At 40.8% G+C, this 14,267-nt stretch overlaps 1 long non-coding RNA gene across 1 annotated transcript in view; it reads right to left on the minus strand.

Annotated features, from left to right (window-relative positions):
* Window positions 1–8,190: 8,190 nt before the first annotated feature.
* The window catches only part of LOC125115724 (uncharacterized), a 34,358-nt gene continuing 28,281 nt past the window's right edge, over window positions 8,191–14,267 (minus strand). The window contains exons 2-3 of the long non-coding RNA XR_007132162.1: window positions 9,975–10,109; window positions 8,191–8,434 (exon numbers count right to left, since the gene is read on the minus strand). This is a non-coding gene — a long non-coding RNA (uncharacterized LOC125115724). The remainder of the gene's footprint in view (window positions 8,435–9,974; window positions 10,110–14,267) is intronic.

Below are 14,267 nucleotides of genomic sequence, written 5' to 3' on the forward strand. Positions count from 1 at the left end.
AAGAATACAGCTCTGAAACATTAGAAATTGGAAATACAAAAAAAGATTAAGGTATCTAGAAGGTAGGATGAAATGGTCTAATGTGTAAATAATAGGAGTCCTAAGAGAATAGAAAACATGGAGGTTTGATCCCTGGCCTTGTTCAGTGGGTTAAGGATCTGGTGTTGCTGTGCACTGTAGTGTAGATCACAGACATGGTTTGGATCGCACATGTTGCTGTGGCTCTGGTGTAGGCCATTGGCTACAGCTCTGATTGGACCCCTAGCCTTGGAACCTCCATATTCCATGGGTACCGCCCTGAAAAAAAAAAAAAAAAAAAAAAAGACAAAAGAAAACATGGGGCAGAGACCGAATTTAAAGAAATAATATCTGAGAACTTAGCAAAAAGACATAAATTCACAAATAAAGGAAATGCCACATATATCAAACAAGATAAATAAACAGAAATGCAGACCTAGATATTTTGTATTGAAACTGAACATCACCAAAGACAAAGAGAAAAGACATAGCCCACAAAGAAACAACAGGCTAACAATAGACTTCTTAAACGGAATGATGAAAGCCAGAAGACAATGGAATTGTGATTAGATTGTAACTATAGCTAGCCAATTAAACTGTGTACACAGCAAACTCTTTCAAAATGAGAACAAAATAAAGATATTTTAGGATAAGCAAATACTGGAGTTCCCATCGTGGCTCAGTGGTTAACTAACCCAACTAGCATTCATGAAGTTGCAGGTTCGACCCCTGGCCTTGCTCAGTGGGTTAAGGATGCAGTGTTGCCATGAGCTGTGGTGTAGGTCACAACTGTGGCGTAGGCCAGCAGTTGTAGCTCCAATTGGACCCCTAGCCTGGGAACCTCCATATGCCACAGGTGCACCCCCAGAAAAGAAAAAAAAAAGGATAAACAAATACTGAGTTTTCCACTTAAGGAATTACAAATATACATAATATAGAAATATATTTATATAGCAAAAAATGACGCCTGTTAAAATGTGTGAGATGGGAGTTCCCACTATGTTGCAAGGGGATTGCTGGCATCTTTAGAGTGCTAGGACATAGGTTCATTCCCCAGCCCAGCATAGTAAGTTAAGGATCCAACGCTGCCGCAGCTGTGGCATACATCACAACTGCAGCTCGGATCTGATCCCTGGCCTAGGAAGTCTATATGTCACAGGGAGGCCAAAAAAGAAAAAATAAAAATAAATAAAAATAAAAGGTGTGTGATGGAAGAAAGAATGAGGGAAAATTTTTTGTTTACATACAGATAAATGTAACTAAATATTGATACATTTGAAATCATAAACTAGGATAAGAATTGTTTCTTTGAAAAGAATAATAAAATGAATCTCTTTTGGTGAAATTGACTAAAAAAAGAGACATCAAAAGTGAATAATATTAAAAATAAAAAGAGGCAGTTACACATAGAGCAGATATTTTTAAAAGTTTACAGACTGGAGCTACCATTGTGGCTCAGTGGGTTAAGAACCCAGCTAGATGCAGGTTCCATCCCTGGCTTTGCTCAGTGGTTTAAGGATCCAGTGTTGCGACAAACTCTGTGCAGGTCACAGATGGTGGCTTGGAGCTGGAGTTGCTGTGGCCTAGGCCAGCACCTACAGTTCCGATTTGACACCTAACCCAGAAACTTCCATATGCTGCAGGTGTGGCCGTAAAATATATACGTAAATTAAATTAAAAGGTTACAAACTGAAATTCACTTCTGAATATGATGAAGTAACAATAATTAGACTTGCTTTCCCACATCAAATAGATAAAAAACTGAATGAAATACATGAAACAACTATTTTTAGAGATTGGACAACAGGGAACTCAAGACAGTGACCTTTTTAAAAAGGGAAGCAAAGAAGATGAATTCTTCGAATGCCCTAGCTTCTGACTGAGCTAATATCTGAAGACACCAACCTAATTGTCCACCACTTCCATTCTGAAACCTGGGTTCAATTCTTCTCAGCCTCCTAACTGTAGCCACATCTAAGACATTTAAGTGATTTCACATTTAAAATGTCCATTTGGGAGTTCCCGTCGCGGCGCAGTGGTTAACGAATCCGACTAGGAACCATGAGGTCGTGGGTTCGGTCCCTGCCCTTGCTCAGTGGGTTAACGATCCGGCGTTGCCGTGAGCTGTGGTGTAGGTTGCAGACTCGGCTCGGATCCCGTGTTGCCGTGGCTCTGGCGTAGGCCGGTGGCTACAGCTCCGATTGGACCCCTAGCCTGGGAACCTCCATATGCCACGGGAGCGGCCCAAGAAATAGCAACAACAACAACAACAACAACAAAAAAGACAAAAGACAAAAAAAATAAAAATAAAAATAAAATGTCCATTTGGTGGTGGAGCATTGATATCACTCGGGGTCTTTAGCATCAGTCAACTTCTTGGAAATGATGTTTTGAATGGTTCTGTTCTATCCTTTAGTTAACATCAAATGCTTTGCTTATCATTTTGTGGCACCCCTAACATAAAGAAACTGTTAGTTTGAAGCAGAGGGTGAACGGCTGGTCATGCAGCATACTGGTAAAATTACACAGAGGTAGGCAGTAACATGGGTTAACAGAGAAAAACTGGACTGAAAAAGGAGAGAAAAAGTAAAAACAAACAAACAAACAAAAACCAGAGGAATGTGTAACTGAGCCCAGATCCAGCCAGAACGTGAAATTTGAAGGGACTCGAATATAGACATGAGGGCTGGTGGCAGGGTTGGGAGAGCAGAGTGAGGTGTTAAATATTTTAGATGTGAAAATTGAAGGGACTCGAATATAGACATGAGGGCTGGTGGCAGGGTTTGGGAGAGCAGAGTGAGGTGTTAAATATTTTAGATGTAGGCTTCATCATGAGAGGAAATCAGTCCTAGGGAATCAGGCAGTTAAGGTCAGATTCTGGTGCTTACAGGAGCCCAGGCAAAAAATATTTAGTTGTCCAATGGTGCCCACTCCAGGAACCAGTGGGAAGGAAGGAAGGAAAGAAGGAAGGAAGGAGAAAGCAAAAAAGAGGGAAGGAGGGAGAGAGGAAGGAAGGGAGAGAAAAAATATAAGGTATTCAAGCAGACTGAGAAGAATGTATCTGGATGTTCAATGGAACATCTGAGAGATGGGAAGTCAAAACTGGTTAATTCTAATCATCAGGGATTACTTACCTGCTGCTGGCTGGTGTCTCCTTAGTTTAGGAGAGAGGTGAGCCACCCAAACAGTGAATAACTGGATGTTCATTGACAGTCCAGAGGGGATACAATAGTCAGAGAAAGTTCGCACTATACCGCTCCACTTAACAAAGTGAATCTAAGAGAGTACCAGCGACATGTTTTAGAAATCCTCCAGGTCATTATTTAGATACGTTAAATCACACAGCAAGGAACTTCCAGCTCAGTGATGGCGCCGCTGCTTATATTGTGAAATACCCCATCCACCCTGTGAATGTAGGGAACTCTTAAATGACATGAAGAAAAATGACCTGGCCTATAATTGATGACTAAACTCCAAACCCGGTGTTTATAATGGCTTTTAAAATACCTCACATCACTGAGACTCAACATTATATCTTAACAAAAATTAGAATAAAAGTTACTAATACAAGCAATATTCCTAACATACAGGCAGAAGACTCTTGCTGATAAGGTCAAAGTAATGTCCGCTCCTGATGAGAGGATTACACTGATGCTGTGATCTGACTGCAGAGTCAAGTCAGTGGAATACAAAAGTAAACTTCACCTTAAAGGAGTTTGAAGAGCCCATGTGCATAATCTAGCATGGGTGATCTTTTTTTTTTTTTTTCTCCTGTCTTTTTGTCTTTTCCAGTGCTACACCCGAGGCATATGGAGGTTCCCAGACTAGGGGTCTAATCAGAGCTGTAGCTGCTGGCCTACGCCAAAGCTACAGCAATGTCAGATCCGAGCTGTGTCTGCAACCTACACCACAGCTCATGGCAACACCAGATCCTTAACCCAGGAACAAGGCCAGGGATCGAACCCACAACCTCATGGTTCCTAGTTGGATTTGTTAACCACTGTGCCACAAAGGGAATGCCTAGCATGGGTGATCTTTATGCTGCACAACTGCAAAGCCCCAAATTATATAATATTAATACAGTGTGAGGCCACATAACTCAGAGTGCTAAAGAATGTTCCAAAGACCTAAAAATGGCCATAAATAGAGATAGCAGACAACAAAGCCATAATTGGTACAGGTAAAATATTTGTGATCATTGTAAGGTACATAAAATTTTTTCTTTCAGCAATTTTAAGATACTATTTCATCATCTTTTCCCATAGTTCCTGTTGAAAAGACTGTAATTACTCTTATTCTTGTTCTTTTGAAGGTAAAATGTGTTTTTAACCTCCTTTTTTATAGGGCTGCACCCACAGCATATGAAGGTTCACAGGCTAGGGGTCAAATTGGAGCTATAGCCACTGGCCTATGCCACAAGCCATAGCAACACTAGATCTGAGCCTTGTCTGCAACCTACACCACAGCTCACGGCAACACTGCATCCTTAACCCACTGAGCGAAGCCAGGGATCAACCCTTCATCCTCAAATATACTAGTCAGATTCATTCCCACTGAGCCATAATGGAAACTCCACTTTTTACCTATTTTTAAGATTTGTTTCATCTTTGGCTTTCATCAGTTTGGTTATGATATGGTTATGTGTAATTTTCTTTTATTTAACCCTGCTGGGGTTCAGTAGTCTTATTAAACATTTTTGGGCTAATGCTTTTATAAATTTGTTCTGCCCCATACTCTCTCTCTCTTAAGTAATAAGTAAGTCAGACTGTTCTTAGACTATTTGTGTTCCACATGTCTTTATGTGTTGTTCTTTTTCTTCCATAATATTTTCTTTATGTCTTTTTTTTTTTTTTTTTTTGCTATTTCTTTGGGCCGCTCTCTCGGCATATGGAGGTTCCCAGGCTAGGGGTTGAATCGGAGCTGTAGCCCCAGCCTACGCCCAGAGCCACAGCAACGCGGGATCCGAGCCGCGTCTGCAACCTACACCACAGCTCACGGCAACGCCGGATCGTTAATCCACTGAGCAAGGGCAGGGACCGAACCTGCAACCTCATGGTTCCTAGTCGGATTCGTTAACCACTGCGCCATGATGGGAACTCCAATATTTTCTTTATGTATTTCAATCTGGATAATTTCTGCTGACTCATCCTCAAGTTCATTCACTCTGCCTTTGCCATGTGCTGCCAAACTCATCCAAAATGTTAAAAACTTCAGATAGTATATTTTTCATTTCTACACTATGTATTTGATTCTTTTTTATAAATTCTAATTCTCTGTTGGACTTCTCTATATTTTCATCCATTTTTCCGTACTTTAATTTATTAGTCATAGTTATATTTAAAGTCATTGTCAGTTAACTGTAATATATAATCATCTGTGGCTTTGCTTATGTTGTCTGTTTCTTCTCTTGATTATTAGCCACATATTCCTGTTCTTTACATATTTTGTAATTTTGATTATATGCCAGACATTGTATATAAGAATCCAGAGGCTACATATGATGTCATTTTCCATCAAGTAAGCAGATCACCTCAACCTAAACAGGGATAGCTTTTCAATCCCTATTTCCCAGGTATGGCCCTCCTGGCTTTTGATTGAGAACCTGCTAGGTCTGCGTCTCTCCAGCTCTTCAGAGTCAGCTCTGCCCTTTAGAGGTTTTGAGTTTATCTCTTTGCCCTCTGATGCCATGCAGTTTCAATATTTAGCAAATGTCTTGAGGAAGTAACTGACTATATATTTGTGGCAGGACCCCTCCTTAGAGTCAGACTTCATCTCTTAAGTATTGTGAAACTGAGATCTTTCAGTCCACCTTTTAGAAGCTTCTGGCTAAGTTCCTAGCATGATGCATCACCTGGGAACCAGCGAATGGTCCTTTGTGTTTGGCTCTACAGGAGTGTACAATCTGTCTAGCCAGCCCCACACAACCACCGAAAGCAACTTGTATCTCTTTTCCCTGGAGGGAGTCCCTCTTCCTAGGCCAAGCCTGATTCTTAGTCATCACCCAGAACTGGCAAATATCTCCAGAGAAGAAAATGGCCAGACATTGACAGCTCACCTAGGAAAGACTCTACCCTGTCTGGAAATTTAGTTCATATAGTCTTGCTTCCCCAACTCTCTGATATCTTTTCAACTATGAATTTTGTAACTTATCCTTTTTTTCCCTCTAGATGTTGCAGCAAGAGCACTGGCCTGCCATGACCTACTACATTCAACATAGAAGAATTCAGAAACTGTTTTGTAATATTTTTTCAAGAGGTTATTTCTCAAAGTTGAGACTTCTTATATAGAATCCCTTGATCTGCCAAGGCAGGATGTCTTCAGTAATCTTTCCACTACAATCTTGCTTTCTGCTCTTATTACAGCATTGATACTACATAACTAAGGTCACCTTTGGTTGTCATTACCCTTCCAAACTTGTTACTCTTTACTTCCTCCAACCATTCCTCCCCTACCCCTTCTGTTTGCTACCCAAACACCCACACATCATAAAAACCTATACATACTACATTAAAAACAGCACCAAACTGCTAGTAGTTCCCTCACATAAATCATGTTTCCTCTGCTTGGGATGCCCATTCTTTCCTTATTGTCACAGCTAACTGGTTCCATCTTTTCAGAGTCAACACCTCTTACAGGAAGTTTTCTTTGTTCCCACCTGTTCCTTTTCTAACTGCCTTCATTGTTTCCCATTAGAGCACCACATTGTGTTGAGATGATCTGTATCCTGATTGGATTCTCCCCTCTACCATACCTCTCATCACACAAAATGAATTCCATGAAAGCAGAAAACTTGTCTCCTTGGTCTTTGTCTCAGGCACCCAGCACAGTGTTTGATATGAATGTTGGCTGGGCTGTACACTCCAATTGACCATCCTGCCTTTTGTTCCAGGATGACTGGATAATAGCAAGACCACGAAAAGCCTCATCTCCAGGGCTTCTTGATATTGTTTTTTTAAGGCACATTTCCTGAGGTCCCACTAGTGCCAAAATAGGAAGAAAAGTAATAATTTTTCTGACTAAAGAGGAATCACCAATGATTTATTCTTCTTTTCATCAATAATACTAGCTAACACTTACATAACTCATTCTAGGTGCTAACCACTTGACACATATCGTATTTCTTCTTTACAGCCACCTTCTGAGGTGGGCACTGTTGTAACCCCCATTTTACAGGAGATGAAACTGAAGCAGAGAGGTCAAATAAGTGGCAGACCACAACCTGGATACAGGTTGGTTGTTTCCAGTCTGTACTACACAGCACATCTTCTTGCTTTCCTTCCTTGTCCCTTACTCTTACATGCTTAATTTTCAAAGCAGTACATTAATACACATTGTAAAAAATTCAATCAGAGCAAAAACCCACTTTAAGCCAACTTCCACCCAAGCCCAACTTTCTTCCCCAGAGGTAATCACTGCAATTGGTTTGATGGGTAGCCTTCTGAACCTTTTTTCTTTGTTTACATACAGTATATATTATGTATGTGTGTGTACGTATACACAGAGAAATATTTTTCTACAAATTACTGTCTTCATTTAACAATTTGTCTTGGGAGTTCCCGTTGTGGCTCAATGGTTAACGAATCCAGCTAGGAACCATAAGGTTGTAGGTTCGATCCCTGGCCTCACTCAGTGGTTAAGGATCCGGCATTGCCAGGAGCTGTGGTTGTAGGTCACAGACGTGGCTCGGATCTGGCATTGCCATGGCTGTGGCGTAGGCAGAGGCTACAGCTCCGATTAGACCCCTAGCCTAGGAAACTCCACATTCTGTGGGTGTGGCCCCAGAAAAGACAAAAAACAAAAACAAACAAACAAACAAAATTTGTCTTAAAGATCTTTCCACAGATAGATGCATAGATAGATAGATAGATGATTGATTGATAGATAGATAGATAGATCCATTTTATCCTTTGGATGTGCATACTATGGGTATATGCTGTTGTATCACTCACTGCATTATAGTTTACTCAACCATTTTTCCTTAGTTAGTCAGTTGTGTTTTGTTTTGTTTTTTTTTCCGCTGTTACAAACAATGCTACATTGAGTATGCTTGAACATGTTTCTATGATCATTTGCAAACACATGTCTAGGAAAGATACTTAGAAATAAAATTGCTGGGGATGAAGGTTGTGTTGATTTTTTTTTTTTAACTGTGACTCACAAGCTGAGGCTGTGACTTTTTTTTCTTTATCATTCACAGATTAAAAATGTTGAGGCTGCTGTATTTCCAGGAAATCAGTTTGTATTCAAGCACTCTTACATTCAAACCCATGAAAGAAAGCCAAGATCTTCTCTTTTTATCACGTCATCTTCAGAAAGGGGGAGTTTTTATATCATTTGTGGAACACACTGAGTCCTTGAGAATACACAATGGGCTCCCCAACAAAGGAGGTGGCAGATCCAGAGGAAGTGAAACTTTCTGTGGGGGAGAAAAAAAAAATGAAGTGGGTTAAATCTTTCTTTTTCCTCTTGAGTCCCTCTTTTTGGTATTTTGTGACCTGTGTGGTAATACCAGGTCTGGAGCATCCTTTTATCACTGAAAGTCACACTGGATAGCATAAGGTTCAGATTTAAAACACCATGGAGCGAACAATTCAGGAAAATTCGGCTTTAATGCCTTAAGGAAGTTGAGGGCCAGAAACCAACAATGATGAGGACTAAAGATTTACGGAGTTCCCATCTTGGCGCAGTGGTTAACGAATCCGACTAGGAACCATGAGGTTGTGGGTTCGGTCCCTGCCCTTGCTCAGTGGGTTAACGATCCGGCGTTGCTGTGAGCTGTGGTGTAGGTTGCAGACGCGGCTCGGATCCCGCTTTGCTGTGGCTCTGGCATAGGCCAGTGGCTACAGCTCTGATTCGACCCCTAGCCTGGGAACCTCCGTATGCCTCGGGAGCAGCCCAAGAAATAGCAAAAAGACAAAAAAAAAAAAAAAGATTTAGCTAGAAGTCATATACAATCGCCGGGAAGGTCCCTTGAAGTTTTCTGGACGCCTCCCAAGTCCAGAAAAGTCACAGTGGCAGTAGCCAGGGGTTGTTGTTAGTGGCATCAGAACCCACTTCTAATGAGACACAACTAACAAGCATTGAAGCAAATTTCTTTCCTTAAGTGGTTTTGAAATTTGATGCAAATACTAGTGTTATTGAGGGGGTGAGGGGGCATGTGCCCACAGCATGAGGAAGTTCTCCAGCCAGAGATCAAACTCATGCCACAGAAGTGACAATGCCAAATCCTTTAACAACTTAGCTACCAGGGAACTCCAGTACTAGTGTTATTTTATATCAGTTATTTATTTTGTTATTTTAAATCTTATATATACTTTTTTATCTTATTTTAAATTTTGTCTTACTTGAATATACTCAGTATAGGAAGTTGACGTTACTCTCTGAGCACCCCTCCTTGTTCTTAAATAATAAATACAGCTCCAGGAGGTCTCATCATAGCTCAGCAGTAATGAACCTGACTAGTATCAGTGAGGATGTGGGTTCCATCCTTGGCCTCACTCAGTAGGTTAAGGCCAGAAGGCCAGAAGCTGCAGCTCCGATTCAACCCCTTGTCTGGGAACTTCCATATGTCGTGGGTGCGGCCCTAAAAGACAATAAATAAATAAATAAATAAATAAATAAATAAATAAATAAAGCTCCATTCTTTCTCTTTCACAGGAAGTATTAATGATAAGCTGTGTTTTTAATATAAGATTAAACTTGCAGAACTCTCTGATGACAAACAGTGACAAATTTATAATCATATGACCAGAACGTTATTTACATCTTAGTCTAACCTATTAAATTGCCAGTGTTCAAATATGCTTTCTCCATATTCATTTGATCAGGGAACAACAAAAGGCATATACGACCTAATTGTTTTATTGGTGCTTTTCTCTCTTCCATAGTTTTATTTGAATTACAGAAATATTTCAGTTCCTATCAGCAATTCTAACTCTTCATTTTGAAGTACATACCTAGAAATTCAAAGCGTAAATACCGGCGATGTTCTGCTTAAGGGTAACTAACTACCCATCTGTGACACTAGGAAATGAGGCTATCTTGAGTTTTGATACTGCCACCTTCAGGACACAAGTCTTTATTCTGGAACTCTGGAATGGTAAAAAAATTAAATTGAATTAAATTTTAAAATAGTTGCCCCTCCCCCTCAAAAAAAAAAGAGTTGTCATTTGTTTAACACATACTTTGCACCAGGCCTTATGCTAAGAAGTTTTTAAAACTTTTTTTCCACTATTCCTTTAAGGTAAATCCTTATTTATGGAGTCATTCATTCATTTGACAAGGAAATAAACAGGGGACTGAGACAAAGAACAATGAAAAGGTATAATTAAGTTGATTTGATTTAAGTCAACTTTGATTTCTATTAATTGTTTGAAGAGCTAACCACAAAAAGAGGAGGAAAAGGTCATTTCAGAGAAGGGGTGCCCATACCATGGCTCTCTATGGGGGAATCTTGGCAGGTTCAAGAACTAGAAAGCCAACCCCTGTGGCCCTTGAGCTGAGCATGAACAAACTTGAGGGAGTTCCCATCATGGCTCAGTGGAAACAAATCTGACTAAGTATCCATGAGGATGCAGGTTCGACCCCTGGCCTTTCTCAGTGGGTTAAGGATCCAGCGTTGCCATGAGCTGTGGTGTAGTTTGCAGATGTGGCTTGCATCTGGTGCTGCTATGGCTGTAGTGTAGGCTGGCAGCTATAGCTCTGATTCGACCTCTAGCCTGGGAACCTCCACATGCCCTGAGTTTGGCCCTAAAAAGACAAACAACAGGAGTTCCTGTCGTGGCGCAGTGGTTAACAGATTCGACTAGGAACCATGAGGTTGTGGGTTCGTTCCCTGCCTTGCTCAGTGGGTTAAGGATCTGGCATTGCCTTAAGTTGTGGTGTAGGTTGCAGACGCAGCTCGGATCCTGCATTGCTGTGGCTCTGGCGTAGGCCAGTGGCTACAGCTGTGATTAGACCCCCCTAGCCTGGGAACCTCCATATGCCACTAGAGCTGCTCAAGAAAAAAGGCAAAAAGACAAAAACAAACAAACAAACAAAAAAAGGCAAACAACAACAACAAAACTTTGAATAATCACACTTCAAATTGGACAGATAAGCAGAGACCAGATCAAAAACCTGAAATTTGATTTCTAAGCTAAATGTCGTGAAAGACCCCATAAGGATTTTAAGCAGGGAAATGCTGTGATATGATTTACATTGTATTGTCTTTTGCTCCTACATGGAGATGATGTTTAGAGATCAGTTTGGGGGCTGTTAAAGTAATTGAGTCAAGAGATGATGGCAGCACAAAATGTGATGGCAATAAGAAGTGCAGAATAAAAACAGTAAGAGTCAAAAGATATTTTGGAAGTATAACTGCCAGACTGTGCTGCTAGATCAGGTCAGGAGGATGAAGGACAAGAAAGAATCATGGGTAATGAAGAACCATGGGTTTGGGCGGCAGTAATCAAGTGGACGGCGGCCTCATTTCCTGAAACGGAGAATGCTGGGATGGAGAAGATAAGAAAGGGGAAGATCTGTGAAATTAAACCTGGATGTCTGTGAGGCCTCCAAGACAAATTTAAATAAGTGATTTGATTTTGGATCTTAGAGGGGAGGTCTAGGATGCAGATACAAATCTGAAATCGATCTGCAAGCTGGTATTTAAATACCTGGAGATTAGTGAGATTATTTATTTGTTTGTTTGTTTGGCTATGCCTGAGGCATATGGAAGTTCCTGGACCACAGTCAAACCTGAGCCACAGCAGTGACAATGCCAAATCTTTAACCACTAGGGAACTCCATGATTATTTTTGAAGCTAGCATATGAAAGGAAGAAGAAAGGGCCCAGGACTGATTGCTCAAGAGAACTAACACGTACGTAGTGGTGGAACGGAGATGGGATGAGAACGAGGTGAGAGTGGGATTATGTAAACAAACAAAAAAGAGTTCTTTAAAGGGAAAAATGTTCACCTGTATCCAGCAGTGTGCTGGTTAACGTTTAACAAATGGCTCTTGAGGAGTAGGAGGGCTCTGATTTGTACCATTTGCTGATTTCCATGATGTAAATATGCTCACCATGGCCAATTTTAAGCTACCAACATGCCTGTACTGAACTTGGAGTTGGAAAAAGATGCACATAATTAGCTGCCAAGTACCATAACCATCCGGCTCCAGGACAACACTGCTGCTGAGAGGGAGCGTGAGAAGATAGGAAAATGTGCATGGAATTTGACAACATGCAGGTCATTGGTGACTTTAATAAGAGTCCTTTTTGGACTATAGGGGCAGAAGCCAAATTGAAGTGAGTAGAACAGTGCAATGAAGGTAAGAAAGAAATGACAATATACAGCTTTCCTGAAGAAACAGATGGTAGCCGAAGAGAGAAGAGGAGTCAAGATTAAAAAAAAAAAAAATTGAAACTCAATGAGATTAAGATTTTTGCCCTGAGATACATAAAATAAGTATAAATGGCAGGCATAGGATTTGAACCCAAGTATGTTTGATCCTAAAACTGTGCCTTTCAGAGCTTCCTGGGTCATAGAGAAAAAAATTTTTAGAAGCCATCTAAACATGTATTGATGATTTTTATTTTTATACTTTTCTGGATTTTTCAGTAGAAGAATTTTAAAAAGAGAATAAGCTACTTTCATAATTATAAAAATACTTATAAAAAAGAATAGATTCTATTTTTGTCTTTTTAGGGCACACCTGTGGCAGATGGAAGTTCCCAGGCTAAGGGTTGAATCAGAGCTGCAGCTGCAGGCCTCTGCCACAGCCACAGCAATGTGGGATCCGAGCCTACACCACAGCTCATAGCAATGCTGGTTCCTTAATCCACTGAGCGCGGCCAGGGATTGAACCCACGTCCTCATGGATACTAGTCGGGTTCATTACTGTTGGCCCACACCAGGAACTCCTAAAAATGTAATAGATTTTATATTTGCCAAGTAACTACCGGGATACAGCAAAGTACATGAAAAATCATTAGGTGGCCAAGAGCAACATAAACAGCATATTACCAAACCGTGCCTTCCAGCGCCACGTTTTACTCAGATAAATATTTAAACCTTCTGTTCCATTTACAGTTTCTAAATCAGCACACATTAAGATATCTGTGATCTAAAATACCTAAAGATGCTACTTTTAAAACTCAGGATTTCAGAGATTCTAACTCTTAAGTGGTTTCACAACATTAGATACAGGAAGGGACTGGGTCCTGTTGTGTGCGGTGCTAAGAACACATCACAGCTCAAAAGACAATAGTAGTAGGAATCAGGTTATGGTGTAACTTTACTGTAAAAAGTCAAACTCTCTTGTACTGAGATTTAAAAGAAACTGGGAACTACCACTTGATCCAGCAATCCTACTCCTGGGCTTCTACCCAAAGAAAACCACGACTCACAAAGACGCATGTACTCCGATGTTCACTGCAGCACGATTTTCAATAGCCAAGACGTGGAAACAACCTAAATGTCCATCGACAGAGGAGTGGATCAAGAAAATGTGGTACATACATACAATGAAATATTACTCAGCCATTTGGAACTAAATACTGGCATTTTTTAGCTACAGGGATGGACCTAGAAATTATCATGCTAAGTGAAGTCAGCCAAACAACAAGACACCAACATCAAATGCTTTCACTGACATGTGGAATCTGAAAAAAGGACAGAATGAACCTTGCAGAACAGATGCTGACTCAACAGACTTTGAAAAATGTATGGTTTCCAGGAGTTCCCGTCGTGGCGCAGTGGTTAACGAATCCGACTAGGAACCATGAGGTTGCGGCTTCGGTCCCTGCCCTTGCTCAGTGGGTTAACGATCCGGCGTTGCCCTGAGCTGTGGTGTAGGTGGCAGACGCGGCTCAGATCCCGCGTTGCTGTGGCTCTGGCGTAGGCCGGTGGCTACAGCTCCGATTCAACCCCTAGCCTGGGAACCTCCATATGTCGCGGGAGCGGCCCAAGAAATAGCAACAACAACAAAAATTTAATCTTACACATCAGAGGTAGTCTGTTAGAAAATATAAGGAAAAAGTTCTATTTTCACGAAAAGCTACAAAATTCTAAAATATCCTTAGAAGCATAAAGGCACTGTAGTCCACTAGAACTGGACCACATGTAGGTTTCAATCCGAGGGTGGGTGTCGGAAAGATGAGGACTGGTTATATTTAGCCCTGGGTACCTTTATTTTGTAAAAACGTCATTTATCTACCTGTGTGTTTTTAAAATAACCCCTTAATAGACGGATAAATAATAGAGTATTAA

This window comes from Phacochoerus africanus, chromosome 15 (genome assembly GCF_016906955.1).
Source record: "Phacochoerus africanus isolate WHEZ1 chromosome 15, ROS_Pafr_v1, whole genome shotgun sequence".
Classification (NCBI taxonomy): domain Eukaryota; kingdom Metazoa; phylum Chordata; class Mammalia; order Artiodactyla; family Suidae; genus Phacochoerus; species Phacochoerus africanus.